General features: G+C 60.9%; 1 long non-coding RNA gene across 2 annotated transcripts; it reads right to left on the bottom strand.

Moving 5' to 3' along the window:
- Positions 1–9,720: 9,720 nt before the first annotated feature.
- On the bottom strand, positions 9,721–16,503 carry LOC101424247 (uncharacterized). 2 transcript variants are annotated; one of them, XR_011649117.1, is made up of 4 exons: positions 15,877–16,503; positions 11,865–11,947; positions 11,080–11,326; positions 9,721–9,994 (listed from the first exon to the last, which is right to left on the bottom strand). It is a non-coding gene; the product is annotated as an uncharacterized lncRNA (long non-coding RNA). The 2 variants fall into 2 exon arrangements; XR_001118062.4 differs by lacking the exon at positions 15,877–16,503 and adding an exon at positions 14,044–15,421 and having other exon boundaries at positions 11,865–13,097.
- Between the last annotated feature and the right edge of the window lie 221 nt (positions 16,504–16,724).

A 16,724-nucleotide genomic window follows, 5' to 3' on the forward strand; every position in this document is an offset into this window, starting at 1 on the left:
GGGCCTGGCCCTCCCAGGGTCAGGGGTGGGGGTGGGGGCTGGGACACTCGGTTTGGTCTGGGCCTCATCCGGGGACTCTAAGAGGCAGAGAGCGCAGGAACGGGCCTTCCGGGGAAGGCAGCCGTCTAAGCAAAGGCTGGGCAGCAGATTGTGAGGAGAGCAGTGCGGGGCCCTGCGGCTAGACCGTGGAGCCCCTGCTGCCCCGGGGACTCGCAGCTGAATTTCTCAATCTACTGCCTCGCTTTGCGCGGTCCCCTGGCTGCCTCCGCTGCCAAATGATTCACACCAAAACAAACACATTAAGAAGAAAAACGCAACAGACAACCAGAGGAGATTTTTGTTTTTGCTCACTGAAGATGGGCCTTGCGTAGACATTAAAAATCCCCCAACGGGCCCTCTAAAAGCGGATGCCGAGGTCCGCTGGGCTGAGTTGAGCAGCGGCCCCCCAAATTCCTGACCGCCCAGAACCTCTGCACGTGACCATATTTGGCGATCAGGTCGTTGCAGATCTAATTAGCCCACTTACTCGGGAAGTCAGGCCGCGGCAGGGTGGCCCTAAATCCACTGGCGGGGGTCCCTCTAAGAAGGCCACGGGCAGACCCACCCCGGGGGAGGGCCGGGCGCTGGCAGGGCAGAGAGGGCCGTGCCACAGCGCCAGCGAAGGAGCGCCGAGCACTGCCAGCACCCACTGGGAGCCGGGAGAGGCGAGGAAGGACCCTGGGCTGTCAGAGGGAGCGAGGTGCTACCCACCTCTTGGTTTTGGACCTCTGGCCTCCAGGAAGGTGAGGGAACAGATTTCTGGTATGTTGCACCATCACTTCGTTGTACTACGGCAGCCCCAGGAAACGCGATCGCCCTCCTTGCCGCCCCCGGCTCCCAGCAGGGACCAACCACCCCAGAGGGCCGGACTAGAGCTGGGTGGAGAGGACCAGGCCCCGCACACTTGCCTGGTGCTGGCCACCTGCCAACCTCTGCCCACTCAAAGCACCACACCCACCAACCACCTCGGGGTTGAGTTTCGTGTACCCAAGGGGTCTCGTCCCCAGGCCTCACGCTTCCTTGCTGGGCTGCCCTGAACAAGGCACTTACCCTCTCTGAGCCACCTGGTCTGCTAAAGGAAGGTCACAGGATAATGCCTGGGGCTGCCTGCGGGAGGTGGGGAGCTCAGAAAGGTGAAGGGCTTCCTCTAGACCCCACAAATCCCCAGCAGAAGGGCAGCTGGAGGGCAGGTGAGAGAGCCAGCCCCGTTTCTGCGTTCTGTGCTGAAAGCTCTGACCCCAGGAGGGAAGGGCTGCGGCGTGCGCGGGCAGGGGGAATAGCAGTGAACACCAGGGCTCTCTCTCCAAGCATCTGCTAATGCCTCCTGCCCTGCTAGGCAGGCACGCGGGACTCTGCCTCCACCCACCCCCCCGCACGCAAGCCCCCACACCACACACAGCCTTCCTTGCCTGTTCTCTACGTACTCACTTTATGAGGACAGCCTTGCTGTGCCCATATCATTACCCAATACACTGAGACTCAGAGAGGTGTGGCTTGCCCCACACCCCACCTCACACGGCAGAGCAAGTGCTGGAACCCGGGTCTGACAAGCTCTGCGCCCCTTCCCTTGTGCTCAAAGGAACCTGAAACCAAATGCCCCCCAGGGTGGCTGAGCAGAGCCGTGGCATGATTTGAGGGGGGCTTTGGCCCTGGGAAGCTGCACTGGGGGCCCTGAGCCTGGGGACGGGGTGGGGGGCCAACCAGGAGGCAACGGTCAAGGTGCAGGCAGTGGGGGTGGGGGGCCGAGGGGAGGCGGGCAGGGGGGCGCTGGAGGTCAGAGGACCTCAGATCTCAGCCTCTGCTGGGCCGTGGGCCAGAGGTGGAGAGAGCACGAGAGGAGGAAGCGGCCAGGGCGAGCTCACGGGCAGTCTGCACTCAGCAGGTCTTCCAAGCTGGTGGGTCCCCCGGCATCCCCGGGCCCCCACCCCAGACGGGGAGGCCTCCTGGTGGGCCGTGACCTCCGCCGGCCGGCACGGCCGAGCCCCGGAGCCCGCTGGGAGCCCTGCCCGCACGCCCCGCTGCCTTTTCCCAGGCTGACTTCCCCACGCCAGACTGATGAGCAACGTAATAAAGGGGCCAATCGCATTATTCCTGAATGCATTTTAATAAAAATCAAATAAAAGCAATTATGGGAATTTTCAAGAGGATCACCTCTCCTCCTTTCCCCGAGGTAGGAAACGGAATGAATTCAGGAAATCATTAAAATCAGAAACCCGAGCTGTGTGCCACTGCCGCGCTGGCGGCTGCCACACAAAGACAGCAGGGAAACCCGGTCCCCGGAGGCAGCGCGGGCGCTTTTCTTTAGCGCTTTGAGTGGAAATTCCACCTATGGGTGAAGAAGGGTAATTAAGGGTCAGGAGGGAGCCTTTGAGTCCAGGCTGCTTTCTCTCCTCCAGTGCAAACTTCCCAGCTTCAAAGGGCCTCCGACTCCCCTCGTGCGCGCTCTCCAGCCCGGCATCGCCACGCCCTGGAGGGGAGGGTGGGCTCGGAGCTCGGGAGAGGGTCCCCAAATAAACCCTGCTGTCCCCCCTGCATTGGGCCTGCAAATCTCTCAGCCCGATTGGAGGCCAGGGCGCCGGGGGTGGGTGCAGAGAAGCGTCCCTGAGGGGCCATGGGCACCCGTTCCTCTCCCCAGCATGCCCAAGGGGCACAGGCCCTGTGGTCTGCAATGGCCTGCCCCTCCCAGTCACTCTCATCCCACCAGTTCCTGCTCAACAGGGGCAGGTCCCCCAGCTGGTGGAGGAGAGCCGGGCCCAGAGCTCGGCTCACCTGGGCTGCGGGGCGGCCCACGCTCTGTGGTTCAGGGGGTCTGGACACAGCGCGCAGCTTGGCCTCCGGTGGTTTCCTACTACAAGCCCGAACCTTCCCAGCTGCCACTTCTGGGCTCCGCTGGGCCCCGGCACCACCGCGTCCAAACACCGTGAGGCCCGCATGCCCCCGCCCCGCGCAGACTAGGGGCTGAGCTTCAGCAAGATGACGCCACCTGCCCCCAGCCCCACAGCTAGAAAGCAGGGGACCCTGGCTGCCGCGCAGAGCCATGGGAGTCCGGACAAGTGGTTCTGCTGCCTGTGCCACTGTGCCAGCCCCCCTGCAGAGGGATCTCCCGGGCTGGATTTGGGCCCTGGGAGGAGAGACAGGACCCTTCCCTTCCTGGGCCTCCCACTCCCACACTGGCTAATAACCCATGACCCTCCTCCCACCCAAACACTGATGGCAACTGGGAAAGGAACCCTTCCATCTGGACATCCATAAGATCATCTCCCTCAAGCTAGAGGGGCCCCGATTCTCAGATAAGGAAAATGGAGGGCAGGAGCAGGAAAGCTGGCAGCCCCGGATCCTGGGTTCCAGTCCCGAGCCTGGGAGGCAGAGGCCGCACTGACTTTGTGGCAACTCCCTTCACCTCTCCAGAGTGTGAGCATTCGCACACGTGTGTGCATGTGCTGCTGTGCGTGTATTTATGCATGCGTGCGTGAGTGCCGGGGGAGGGGTGATCGGTGCCCTGGGGTCACTCTGGTTCAGGCATTTGAGTCTTTGGCGCTGTCCCACATTGACTCTCAGAGAGCAAACCGGCCTGTCCAGAAGGGGGAGCTGAAAGCAGGAAAGGGAGGTGCCCCTGCCTGCAGGGCGGGGCCCGTGTGCACACGCATGTGTAAGCATGTGTGTGAACACCTGCCCTCCTGCGACCACGTCCACCGCTGGCACACCCACTCACCTGCACACGTGTCTTGCCCACACACACACAGCACAGCAGATGGGTAAATACAGCCCCAAGCCCCCAGGCAGTCGCCTCCCAGCCCTGCTTCCAAATCCCCAGTCCCCACATGCCCTGGAGCAAAGGGCTGGGGTCCTTCCCACCCCAAGCTCCTGAGGGTCTGCACCCATGATTTCCACGAGGGGCTGTCCATCCGTTGTCACCTGCTACCTTGGGCACTCAAGAGCATGTGCTGCAGTCAACAGCCAGCTACACCTGGGACCTGGGAGTCAAGCTGCACAGGAGGGCACTTCCAACCCCACCGAGGGCAAGGGCAAGTGGGTCGCAGCGGGCCTCCCAGGAAACGAAAGCTGTAGCTGGACCTGGAAGAAGGAGCTGGTGGCACAAGGGGGGAGAGGGCACTGCAGGAGGGACAGCGCGAGCAGCAGTGTGCCGACACGCCTCCTTGGGCGGGCGCCCAGCTGCCCGCCGGGCTCCTGCCCGCTCCTGCTGGCCGGCCCAGGAAGAAGTGTCCTGTTTCACGGCATTCGCTGGAGCAAGGAGGCAGAACTGGGGCACCGCGCTGGAAGGAAGCCCCGAGTGTGCTACCCAGCAGGGAAGGTGCACGTGGGGTGCAAGTTGCAGCTTAAAAGTTCTCGTCTTCCCCTCAAGAAGGCAGAATATAATTGAATGCCTCAAAAGTGCAGTGAGCCCAGGAACGGTGTAATTAACAAAATCCTGGTCGTGGTTCCGTCTAGGAAGCAGGGAACAGAAGGGCGGGAGCGTTACTCGTGACCGGAAGGTTCAAATTGTTACGCGGAGTGGTTCATTTTAATATGTTTCATAGCTTACAAATGGTCTTTTATATGTATTAAATATAATCTCATAAAATTTTAATTGTGTTTATATCCAGGTTTACAGGGCTGTTCCGAGGCCGAGCTGGCTGGGACGGCCCTGGTGATTGCCTGAGCCCGGAGCCCCACTGCGGCCAGCGGAGGGGCTTGGGTGTTGTCCAGCTGCTGGGCCCACGGCGGACTCCGGTCATTTCCGGAACAAGGCAGGACATAGGTGGGAAGGAAATGAACGCCCGGCCTGCCTGCTGCCCAGCCTGGGGCACGTCCGTCCCCATCTGGGGGTCTCAGGGAGGGTTCTCAGTGGGTTGGAGTCCCAAGTCCACCACGTGCTGGCAGTGACATGACTCAGTCTCCCTATCTGTGAAATGGGACTGATAAGAGAGCTGCTGTGAGGAGAGGAGGACCGTAGAGCAGGCCCCATAGACGTCGGCTAAAAATAAGTCACCCAAACAAAGAACCCCCGTGGACACCGGGCAGGACGGGAGGTGGCAAGATCTGCATTCCAGACCTGGCTCCAGCACTCCCGGCCCGGAAGCCTCTGGAGTCCCTTCGCCCTGGCTTCACCCCACTCCTGGGTAAAAACGGGAACCCCAGGCCCGGGCCCAGCCGCCAGAGGCCCCGTGGAGAGGAGAGCGCCGTCGGGGAGAGAGGGAACGGGAAGGTTCCGGCAAAGGAGAGCCCTGGGAACGCCAGGGTCAGTAACCGAGGCTGTAATCCCCCGAGCCGCCCCCGGCCAGGGGTAAACCCGGATCTGCCCCTTGGCGGGTGGGGGAGGCCCTGGGGCTGCTCAGGACAGCCCTAAGCTCAGGCCAGCCGGGGCTGGGTCCTGCTCTGGGTTAGGGGCCTGGGGGTGGGGGTGGGGTGGGGTAGCGCGGATCAAAGGAGGAGAGAATTAGCATCACAGTGAGCCCGGATTAATTGGCTCCGCTCTTCCTGCGGTCCCTTCCGCTGCCCCGGGAGCCCGCCGGCGTTGGGGGAAGGGGCACCTTCCGCCCGCCGGCCCCTCGCGCACACCTGAGGCCCAGTTCCCGGCGGAGGAGCCTGGGGTGCGGCCCACGGGACAGAGCGGACGGCTCCGCACCCTTTCGGGAGCCCGAAGGGATGCCCCTGGAGATGCCGAGGGGTGTCCCGGCGGCTGGGCGGCGTGGGCCTCGGGGATACCCCCGGCGCGGTTTTGGGGCCCCAGGAGCAAGGGTCCGAGTGCGCGCGTGTAGGGAGGAGCAGAGCAGTCCAGGGCTGGGGCGCGCCCGCGTGTCATCTGTCCACTCCGCGTGGGGAGGGCGCGGGAGCCTGAGGCCCACGTGTGCTCCGTGTGGGTGGGGGGCGCTGTGCACTCGGGCGCACGCGCTGGTGACCCCGTGACCAAGCGTGTGTGTGAGCCCCGCGTGCGCCTGCCGGCGTGGGCCTGGGGTCTGCGGGTTTGTGGGCGCTCGTGCAGACAGAGGACTAGGATGGGGGTCCTGGAGTGACCCCAGAACTCTGGAAGGAGCAGGGGCACAGGGTAAGGGGGACCCCCACTTCTAATATTCTAGACCACCAACCCCAGGCTGCCCAGCCCCTCAGCCCTAGCCTTCCGGTCAGGGAACAGCCACGGGGCCATCCGGCTCAGCCTCTCCGTGCCTCAGTGTCCTCGTTTGGCATAAAGCGTACTTGGAGAGAGGTGGGAGGGTTACACTGGCTAATGTAAGGGAAGCGGTATCCGTCAGGCAGCCCTGGCAGGTGGGGGAGATGGAAACCCGCAAAGTGCTCGCTAGAACAGCTCTTGCTCCTGGGACGGCGGACGGGGAGGGGAGGAGAGTCGCGGGGACCAGGGCGCACGCCGCCAGCCCCAGGGCCAGCCCAGGAGCTGTCCTTGCACATGCCCGGGAGGAAGGCTGTGTCTACGCCAGCAGAGCTGGGCAGCCGTGGGCAGTGCCAGGAAAACGGCGCATGTGGTGCTGGAGGAGTCACGAGGCCCAGCCTGGGAGGACTTGGCAGGGCCGGGCTCACTGGCCGCACAGGCGAGCTCCTCCCCTGCCCCTCCCCTTCCCGCTGCCCAGCCCCCCTCCTGGCTCCCCGCCACCGACCTCCTGCGGCAGGCGAGCCAGGCACCCCCCCTCCCCAGCCCTGCCCCGGCCAGGCTTGCAAGGTCCCCTTGTCAACGCCCATTCTGCAGATGGGGAAACGGAGGCCTGAGAAATGCAGGGAGGTGCCCCAGAAGCAGCGCTGGAGACAGGAGCTGGGACTCGGAACCCCAGCCCCCTTAGAGAAAAGTGAAAATGACAGCCGGGCCCCTCCAGCAGTCAGGGGGCTCCAGGCCCCCACCAGCCCCGGGTCTGTACTGGCTGCTGAAGCCCCTGAAACACAGGCTGGAGGGCCAACAATCCTTCCCCGCATTCACATCTCCATCTCGGCACCGTCCCGCCCACCGTGGCCTGGGTGGACCCCAACGCAGCCCTCCCACCTCTCCCCCTTCACTCCTGCTGCTCCCGCTGTCTTGTCCATTCTGGTCCCAATCCTCCTCAACCATCAGTGCCCACCGCAAAAGCCGCCTCTTCCATGAAGCGTTCTCTGATTGCCTCACCCCTTAGTGACTTCTGAGTCTCCTGCCTCAGGGGACAGACCAGGAACTTCTTGGTATACTCCCAGGGCAAGGGGACCCACAGGCCGGGGTGCCCCACTGGCTCACACATACACACACCACTCCATGAGTCCCTACGGAGCCCATACCACGGCCACATAACCTATTGTTCAGCAGCGCTGGCTCTGAAGCCGTGTTCCTGGGTTCAAATCCAAGCTCTTCCACTTACTTGCTATGTGACCTTGGGCTAGCTATTTCACCTATTTGTGCCTCAGATTCCTCCTCGACTAATGAAGAGGATAATAATAGTTCCATGCCACAAGGTTGTCATGAGGATGAAGCCAGGGACAGAAAGGCAGGAAACGTCTGTAAGTCCTTAGCACAATGCCCCGTCCACAGTAATCATTACACATGTTTGCCATTGTTGTTCCTGCGGTTATTATCAGGAGAATACAGAGACACGATCTTTATCCCCAAGAGAATGGGAGTTCCAGTAGGGACAGGAAAGGAAATTTATGTTTCTAATCTGATGGGTGGAAGGAGTTATCAGTAAGCCCACTTCACAGATAAGGAAACTGAGGCTCCAAAACGTAGCTCAAGTTCCCAGAGGGTCCCAGCTCTAAGTTGCAGGGCTGGGATTCAGGGCCAGATCGTGCGTGTGGCTCCAAAGTCCACGCTCTTTCAACAAGCCTGCGCTGCCTCTCAGTCTGGCAGGGAGATAAGCCGCATACACAAATAGCTGTAATCCAAGGTAGAAAGTGATAAGTGCCAAACAGGGCCGATAAAGGCCCTTGGGAGGGCGGGAGCCTGCCCGCCTCGGGAGGGTGAAGGGGTGGAGGGCAGGGCAGGCTTCTCAGAGTGGGTGACAGCTGGGCACAGCCTCGAAGGCGGAGCAGCTCTGGAAGGGCAGATCGGGACTTTCCAGCAGGAGGGGCCAGCGTGAGCAAAGACAGGGTCACTGTGCCCTCCCCCCCCCCCCCCACCTGGCATGGTGACCTGGAAAGGGAGGAAAGGGGGGACAGAAGAAAGGCAGAGAGAGGAGAGGGGAAGGAAGGTTGGCTACACACCAAGCTCAGCCCAGGAACTACCCCCACCGCCACCCCCCACACGCAGGGAGATGGGATCGTGAGTTACCTCCAGTTCTCCCGAGGTCTCCCCGGGACAGAGGGTCCTTGTGCCCCGACACCCTAGAGAATTGTTTCAGGACCTCCAGACCGGATGTGGCTCCCAACAGTCATGTTCTGCTCAACACCAGGAAGAACTTTCTCACAAGTCAAGCTGGACAGGGCTTCTCCGTGGAGCAGGGGCTGCAGTGCGGGGGAGCGGGCTTGCGAGAGCTGACTGTTGCATTTTCAGCCCGCTCAATGTTAAATTGACAGCTTGAAATCGCCACGGTGGGATTATTTACACCATGGAAATTGGCAAATGCTACAAATCAGGTTTTCCCCACTTGGGAGAGTTGGAGGGTAAACATCTGCCAGCACTCCACTCTCCGCTGGCAAGAGGTCTGCTACAGGAGGGAGTGAGCTCTCCACGCCGGGGAGGGCGCAAGCAGAGACAGTCACCTGGGAAGGAGGAGGCTAAGGTGTGCTGCTTTGTGAGGGGCTCCAACGAGCTGATCTCAGAGGCCCCTTTCTGAGAGCCCAGGAAAAGTTTGCTTCAAGGTAAAAAGCCTAGGTCGGGGCAATTACTCACGCCAGGCAATCATTAACCACTTGACCCAGAAGTGGCAGTAGGGCAGGGACCTGAGGAGCCACATGTTTGCAGATTTCACAGGTGGAAAGCCTGGGCCCACCCAGAAGAAGCGACTCATCCAAGGCCACACAGCAAGTCAGGGCAACACTGGGACTGGAACACGTGTCTCCCACCTCCCAGCCCAGGGCCCCTTCAAGGGCCTGTGAGAAGTGGCCCCAGCAGGGCAGCTCTTCACTGGGACATCTTTCTGCCCAGGAGTGTTTGGTGTCCATCTCCCCACCAGAAGGAAAGTTCTATGGCAGAATGGGCCACGTGCCCAGTTTCGTGCCTGGCACCTAGCAGGTTTGACAAATACTTGCTGCTGAGGCTGAGTGGCTGGGGTCCTGTCTCCCAGAGGCAATGGGGGCGGGGGGCTGGGCAGGCCATCCCCTGATGTCATTACCTCCCAGGTCCCCACTCCTGCTTAGTATCATGCAGTCAGGAGATCGCGGTTCACATCTCAACTCTGCCCCTTCTTGAGCGACTTTGGCCAAAATACTGGGTGCCCTGAACCCTCAGTTTACCCATCGGCAAGTGGGTTGTGTGATCCCAGCCTGCCTCTTGAGGCTGTGGCCCTCAGGTGAGAAGTAGAAGTGTACTTTACAAACGTCAGTGTGCTGTGCCCCTAGGAAGAGGGGGGTGTGCGCTGGCTCCGGGGGCTCAGCGGGGAGCAGGGTTTCAGATGGACACTGGGCAACGGTCCACTTGTTGCTATCTCAGGGTAGATGTTTGGGGCAACCTGGACCGGATCAGCTCACGGGGAGGCTCCAGGTGCAAAACAGAACTCACCATCCCGACAGCGGGCAGGGAGGATGAAATAAAGACAGCAAGGGAGAGTTGGCTTCTCAGACCAAGTCTCTGAAGCAGAGGGAACAGGCAAACCAGCGACTTTAATTAAAACGCACTTTTGTGTCTCTGCAGAGCCATTTGTCGCCCTCACCCCAAAGCCTTCACGACTGCAAAGCATCCTAAGATGTGCACTGAGAACTGGAGACCACCAAGGCGGGTGGGCCTGGGGGTAGAAAATCCTGATGTGTCCTGAAATCCAACCAGTGTTCCAGATGATTCCACAGAGGATTTCTGCAACTTTCCCAGACAGGCCTTCGAAATCCCATCCTGTTAGGGTGGGGGGACAGGCTAGTGAGGAGAGAGGCATAGCCCATCGGGCATGGGTGGGCGAGGAAGGAAAGCAGGGGTGCCTATGGCCCTCCCAAGTGGCATCCAAATTTTGCCAAGAGGGCAAGGGCAGAGGGCAGCCCAGAGTGCAGGCCAGGGACACAGGTGGGTGTCCAGGGAGGGGCTGCAGCCTCAGCCTGGGCCCCAGTGGACGTAAGCTAGAAAGGCTGTGAATCCAGCCGGGCCCCGGGCCCGCCGGGCTCTCAGCAACTTCCTGTTTGGTGGGGATTCTGGTTGGCACCAGCTGCAGTCAGGAGCAATGCCTGGATTTCTTTTTCTTCCTTTTTTTAATTTTTTGGGGGAGAGGACTGGAGCTACTCATTGAAGAGCTCAGCCTCATGGTGGCATCTGGCACTGTGTGTCCTAGAAAAGGGCCACAGTTGTAGGGGCCCATGGCTGGCTGCGAGGTGTCAGACGGCACTTCGTACTGGGATCCTGCTGCTGCCCCCACACTGCTGTGTGACCTTGGGCAGGCCCATGCCCCACTCTGGTCTGAGTTTCCTTATAGTCCCTAGCACCCCAGCAGAGCTTGCCTTCTGGGCTCCACTCCATGCCAACTCCCCTCCTTCCCCCAAACTCTCAGAGCAGCATTTGGAGGGGACCACTCTGTCCTGATAGCCTGTGAGCACCCAAAGAGCTGGGGCTGGCTCACCCTGAGTGCCCTTCACAGCCCTTACTTCACCTGCCTGCTGTCGGTCACTCGGGCTCTGCACTGGGTGCTGAGATAGAGTGGAGAAACTTCCTACAGCCTGCAGATCCGGGGAAGCCAGTGACAGGTCAAATAACTATTCTAACTGCTGAGGCACCACACTGGCCAAACGCAACTCCCTGTGCCTCGGTTTCCTCGTCTGTAAAATGGGAATATTACTACTACTACTACTCAGCCTGTAAAGCTGCAGTGGGGACTAGCGGAGTTAAGGTATACGAGACGCTCTGTGCCTGGCACGTGGTGCGATCCTAAGAAGTCACTGCTCTGACGGTGAGGGGGGTGCAGGAAGCACGGAACATGGAGGGAGAGAGCATACCTGGCGGAGCTCCGGGGAGGTTTCCCAGCAGGTGGCTGTAGATGTGGCCCAGGACAGAGGTACAGCATGAACACAGGCATGGAGGCTAAGAGGCAATTCGGGAAGCCACCCAGCATGGCCCTCCGTCAACGTCAGGGCAAGGGCACGTGAGCCTTGAGGTGGGAAGGCTCCATGTCCAGTGGCGGATGGGAGAGGCTCAGGCCAAGATCTGCTCCCATTCCCTTGCCCCTTGCCAAGGAGGAGGCACCTGCGGGGCCCCGGGTATAGGAGCGATCAGGAAGGAGGCAGGAGGCTTGGCCCCCTGGAGGCTTGTTGCCAACTTTCCCACCAGTGCTAGACACACAAGCTCCCAGACTGCCCCTCCGGAGGTGGCACTGGCAAGTGAAGAGGCAGTGCACTGGTTAGGAGACTTGAATCCTGCTCGAGCTCTGACACGTCACAGCCGTGCCACCCTGCATAAACCACCGCCCCCTTCAGTGCTCACTTCAGTCATTTGTAAAATGGGGATCAGAATCAAATCCATCCCAACCTCCAAGGGCTGGCGGGAGGCTCTGAGGGTGAGAGCAGTGCCTGCAAGGTGTGGTTAGGATCAACACCCACCTGCAGCCCGGACACACATTGCCCTGGACAGCTCCCTCCACGTGCGTGTGTTTTCCTGTCTCCACCCGGCTCTCCCCTAAAGAGGACTGTAGCTCACGCTAAGGAGAGTGTGATGGGTAGAAGCCGTATGGACCCCATAAAAGTGTGTTCTTAAAGTCAATCCAAGCCTGTGGGTGTAAACTCACTGTAAGCAGGATCCTTTGGTGAGTAGGACCTTAAGATGTGACCCTCTTCATTTAGGGTGGGTCTTAATCCTCTTCCTGGAGTCCTTAAAAATGGGATGAGTGCAGAGAAAAAGTCAGAGAGAGAGCCAGGGAACCAAGAAGTTGAAGGCAACGAAACTTAGGAGAGCCCAACAGATGCCGCCATGCGACAGAGGAGTCCAGGATCACCACAGCTGGTCTTGGGGGAGAAAGCTTCACCTGGTGATGCCTTGATGTAGACATTTTCATGGTCTCAGAACTGTAAGCTTGAAAGTTAATGCAGTCCCACTGTTAAAAGCCAGCCCATTTCTAGTATATTGCTTTTGGCAGCCTAGCAGACGAGAACAAGGAGGAAGGCTTAGAGCTACAAACTGTAGGACAATTGGAAGCAAAAGTGCTGTCGATGTCCCCCATGCAACCTGCCTTCTCTCGCTTGGCAAATGGGGAAACAGGCATGGAGAAGGCTGGGTTGAGCTCCAGTCCTGAGGCAGGCTCTCAGGCTACTCCCAGGAGCCTCGCATGGAAGATGCCCAGGGGCTGCCTGCATTGGCCTGGCATCCAGAATGTTCCTCCAGATTCTTGTGGCTCATCCTTGGTGAAGAAAGGTCAGCAGATGCTCTTCCGTTAGTCTCCATGGAATCCAAAGGGCATAAAATCCTCCTATCTCGGGGCGCTCAGCCCACCACCCAGCCTACTGGGGAGGACAGGGGTGAGCATGGGCACTCTGGGCTCCTTCTCAATCAGCTACCCCCAGGGGCCTCAGCCCCAGTGGACACACAGCACTTCCGTCCCCAAGCGTACTACTTGCTAAAGAAACCTAGCTTGCAAACCGATTATGGGCGAGTCCAGCACAGTGGCAGTGGTGGGGGTGGGGAGGAGGGGAGGAGAGGGAACTGCTTCTAGGGAGTAGATAGTGAGGCTAGAGCTTGCATAGCCAGAGGTCCAACGCCCTGGGAGGTTCTTGGGGGCATCTCCGGAATACTAGGCCTGTTGTTCAGCTGGCATCTAATACACGTTGCCTGGCCGAGTTCTCCTGTGAGGTTGGATGGGAGGGGTGTGACCCACGATGGGCGTGCCTCCTGCTGCTCAGGTCAGGGAAGGCTTCCTCGAGGCAGTGGCAGGTGAGCCAGTCTTGGTCCGGGGGGCAGAGCTCCACGATGGAAACGCAAAGCAGCCCGCCTGGGGGCAGGACACCCAGGAGCCAAGGTCTGCAGGCTGGGAAGGGGTGGGCTCAGAAGTGGAGGAGGCAGTCTGGTTGACAGACTGGGAGGAGGCAGACCAGCGGGAGCCCAGAAGTCTGAAGGGCAGACCCCCTCTTTGGGAGGCCCTCCTGACCACCCACCAGGGGCACAGAACTTGGAGCTGGGCAGGATGCAAATGCCTCCTGAATTCAACAAGTGATGAAGACTAAATGTACCCCCTTTGCCCCGCTGGCCACCACAGGGTCCCGATGCTTGCCTGGCAGGGGGTGAGACTCTGGATGGTCACCTTGGCTGCACCCTAGCTAGCAGTCAGGGGACACTCCCTCCCATCCAATTTCATAGTAGAACTCTTCCAGGCAAGTGCCCATTCTTCACCCACAGCACTGGAGCCAAATCCTGGCGCCCGCCCAGTAGCCCTGAGAGGCTGAGCAGCCTCCTGCCTCAGGTAAAAGTACACCTGCTGGCCTTCCCCTGGCCGTCCCACGGAGGGCGCCTTGGCCTCCCACTAGGAAGCTTTCCAGGTCCTCCCACCACGGCCTCCTCCTAGCCCCCTGAGCCCCCTGCCTCCCCTCCTTGGGCCTGAGCCCAAGCAAAAGGCTTCTCTCCTGCTGAGGGCTCCCAGACTGTGGGGAATTCACAGCCCTTGAGTGTGCTCTGAAGTGGGCACAGGCCGGCCCTGTACCAGCACCAGCAGCTGGCCCTCTCGGCCCCGGCCCTCCTAATGGGTGCCAAGGCTGCCTCCAGAGCTGGGGGGTTTACGGGCTTGCATTGGCTGAGCAGGATGCACCTTCTGCCTCTCCTTGGTAGGGGATGGGGATGGTGCTTTCCTCTCTGGCCCTCCCGCACCGAGGTCCCCAGGCCACCAGTGGCTTAGGCCAAGAGGGTGTGGGCTCAGGCCCATTGCCACCACGAGACCCTGTGCTCCATTTACAGGGGCCCAGAGAGGGAGAGCGACTTACCCAAGGCCACACACCAAGTCCATGGCTAAACTGAGATGAGGCTGTGCAGCTGGGGCTCAGTGCTGGTGGGAAATTCTGTAATGAGGCCCTGCGTTTGAATTCTGCCTGGCCTTGGGCAAATCACTGGCAACTGTTTCCTTGTTTCCTTGGAAGGAAACCTTCCCCCAGGCAATGTGAGAATTCTAGGCGCTGATGTCCATACGCTCTAGCCACAACACCTAGCGTACAGTAGACACTAAATCACAGCTTCTTCCAAGACCCCACAGGGATCCAATGCGAAAACTCCTGCCCCATCATCATTTCCCTAGATGGAGGAAGCAAAGTCCCCAGAGGCCCAGGCTGGGCAGACCCAGGCCCTGGGCTGGGTTTCTGGGACTGCATGCCAGGCTGGGGGGTGCTGACCTCACCCCTCCATGCTACTGCTCTTCTACTGGACAACTTCTCCCAGGGCTTCTTTCTGCCCTGTGTGGTCACCATTTCATGATTTCCAGAGGTAAAGGGCACTGGAAGGTTTCCTGGACAGGAGCTTTGGAACATGAGTGGCCCTAGCCTCCAGCCATACCTCAAGGTCACCTGAGTCCCCCAATTCCTAGAGGTGGCCAGCCGAGGAATCGGGACAGGGACACTGAGGAGGTCGGGCGTCGTGACCTAGGGGTCATCAAAGCAACAGGAACTGGTCTCATTCCTCACTGGGATTGGATTCTTGCACCCCAAGTTCTTAAACACTCAGAAACTCTGTCCTGGGTGGGTGGGGGGAGAGGGGGGTGTACCTGGAGGTGGGGGTGGCTATCTGGCTGCAAAGCTGTGGATTGCTGGGGGTGCAAGCTGAATTCCCACCTACCATCCTTCAGGGGTTCTCAAGCCCAGTCAAGTGATGTGTGTCCCACCTGTGACCCTGGGCCCCCCAGAGGTCAAGGAGGAAGGACTGCCCCACAGGAATGGGCCTGGGACCACGCCTCCCCACTATCCCTGGATGTCTGGAGGTGCTTTCAGCATCAGCCAGCCCCAGGGATGCTCAGCCGCCACCTGTGCCAAGTAACAAAGGTGAGAACTGACAGGTCGGAGGACTGAGGTCCAGAAAGGAGAGCATCCCATGCCCCCAAAGTGTGTGTGTGTGTGTGGGGGGGGGGAGCAGGACTTCCCCTGGGAAATCAACCAGGCTCCACCCATTACCCATTTCCCCCACGCCCCTGGGGACCAGAGCGGCATCTTCTGAGCCCGCAGGAATTCCAGGCTGAGTTCACGGCTGTCAGACTAGAGCATAGCCTTGAGAATAATTTTAGGGCTGGCAAATTCATTTTGCCTTCTTTGCCTCGGTGGTATAAGGAGTGAGCTCGCCGGCCCTGAAAGAATTCAAGCCGAGGTCAGAGAAGCCCTGGGAAGGATGCTCTAAGTGGTGGCGGTGGCCGCTGAGGTGTGTGCGTGGGGGGGTGGGGGGGAGTTCTTCCGCCTGCTCCCCAGGTTGGGCCGGGGTTCACGTCGATCACTGCCCACGAGGCCCCGGCGACCCGCGAGTGTGCACGGCACGTCCGCCCTACCTTGCCGGACTCATCAATCAGTCAGCGGCCCGGGCCCAGCCAGGACACCCGCCACCCGCCCCGGGCCCCGGGGGAGACCCCCGCCCTTGCTGCCTCCGGGTGCCCGCCCCCCCCCGCCGGCGGTGTCATTGTTCTCTGACGTCACGTCGCGGCCCCGCCTCTCACCCCCCGTACCCCCTCCCCCAGTCCCGGGTTCCCGGCGATCGCGACCCGGCAGCCTCCGAGGCCCCGGCGGAGCACGGCTCCCCCCGCGGCCCGGCCAGGGCTGCGCCCCCTCGCGCTCTCCCCAACTTGCCTTTGTTATTCCAGCTCCCTTGCTCGCCTCGCCTCCGACACCGCGGCAGCCCGCAAAACGCGGAGCGCGGAGCCGCCGCCACACCTGGAATCCGAAGCCGGCCCGGGCCGAAGCCTCCCCCGCCTGCCGGTGGAGGGGCGTGCGTGCTTGCGCGCGGGTGTCCATTGGGGGCTGCGCGGCCGCTGATGATGACTTGGGACTTGGGGGTGCAGCAAATGGGAGAGGCTGGGGAAGGGGTTTGGAAGAGGAAGTGGGGGGGGAGGGCGTGTTTGTGTGTATACGTGAACGTGTGGCATTAGAACACAGGGGAATGTTTGGTGTTTTGATTTTTGAGCGTCCGCGGGTGGTGTACAGCGAAGTGTTTGTGCGGGGTGTGTGCAATCGCGTATCTGGGAGCGGGCTTGCTGTGCCGTGAACGCCGGCTTGTGAAAGTGTACGTGAGTGTGTGTGGGCGCGTTTGTATCTGTGTGTGTGCAAGCGTGCGTAGGGCTGTGGGTGGGCGCGAGTGTGTGTGCCGTTTGTGTAGGAGTTTGCGTGTGAGTGGCAGTGGACGTGAGCCAAAGTGGGCGCGCACTTGGATGTTCTCAGGGGCTGGTCTGCGAGGGGAACCCCGCGAGTGGGCGCACCAGCTGCGCCTGGTGAGGGCGCGTGGGAAGGGGGACTACGCAATCCCTCTCCGCGGCCCCTGCGGTCCGGCTCCGGTCGCCCCCACCCCACCTGCGTTCTGCGCGCCCCGGGCGCTCCCCGCGGGGCCTCGGGGAATCCACCCGCCTCCAGGCCGCCCCGGGCGCTCGGGACTGACCGCTCCCGCCGCGCTCCCGCCCCTCCCCAGCCGTCTAGGGAACCGC

This window comes from Dasypus novemcinctus, chromosome 6 (genome assembly GCF_030445035.2).
Source record: "Dasypus novemcinctus isolate mDasNov1 chromosome 6, mDasNov1.1.hap2, whole genome shotgun sequence".
Lineage (NCBI taxonomy): Eukaryota > Metazoa > Chordata > Mammalia > Cingulata > Dasypodidae > Dasypus > Dasypus novemcinctus.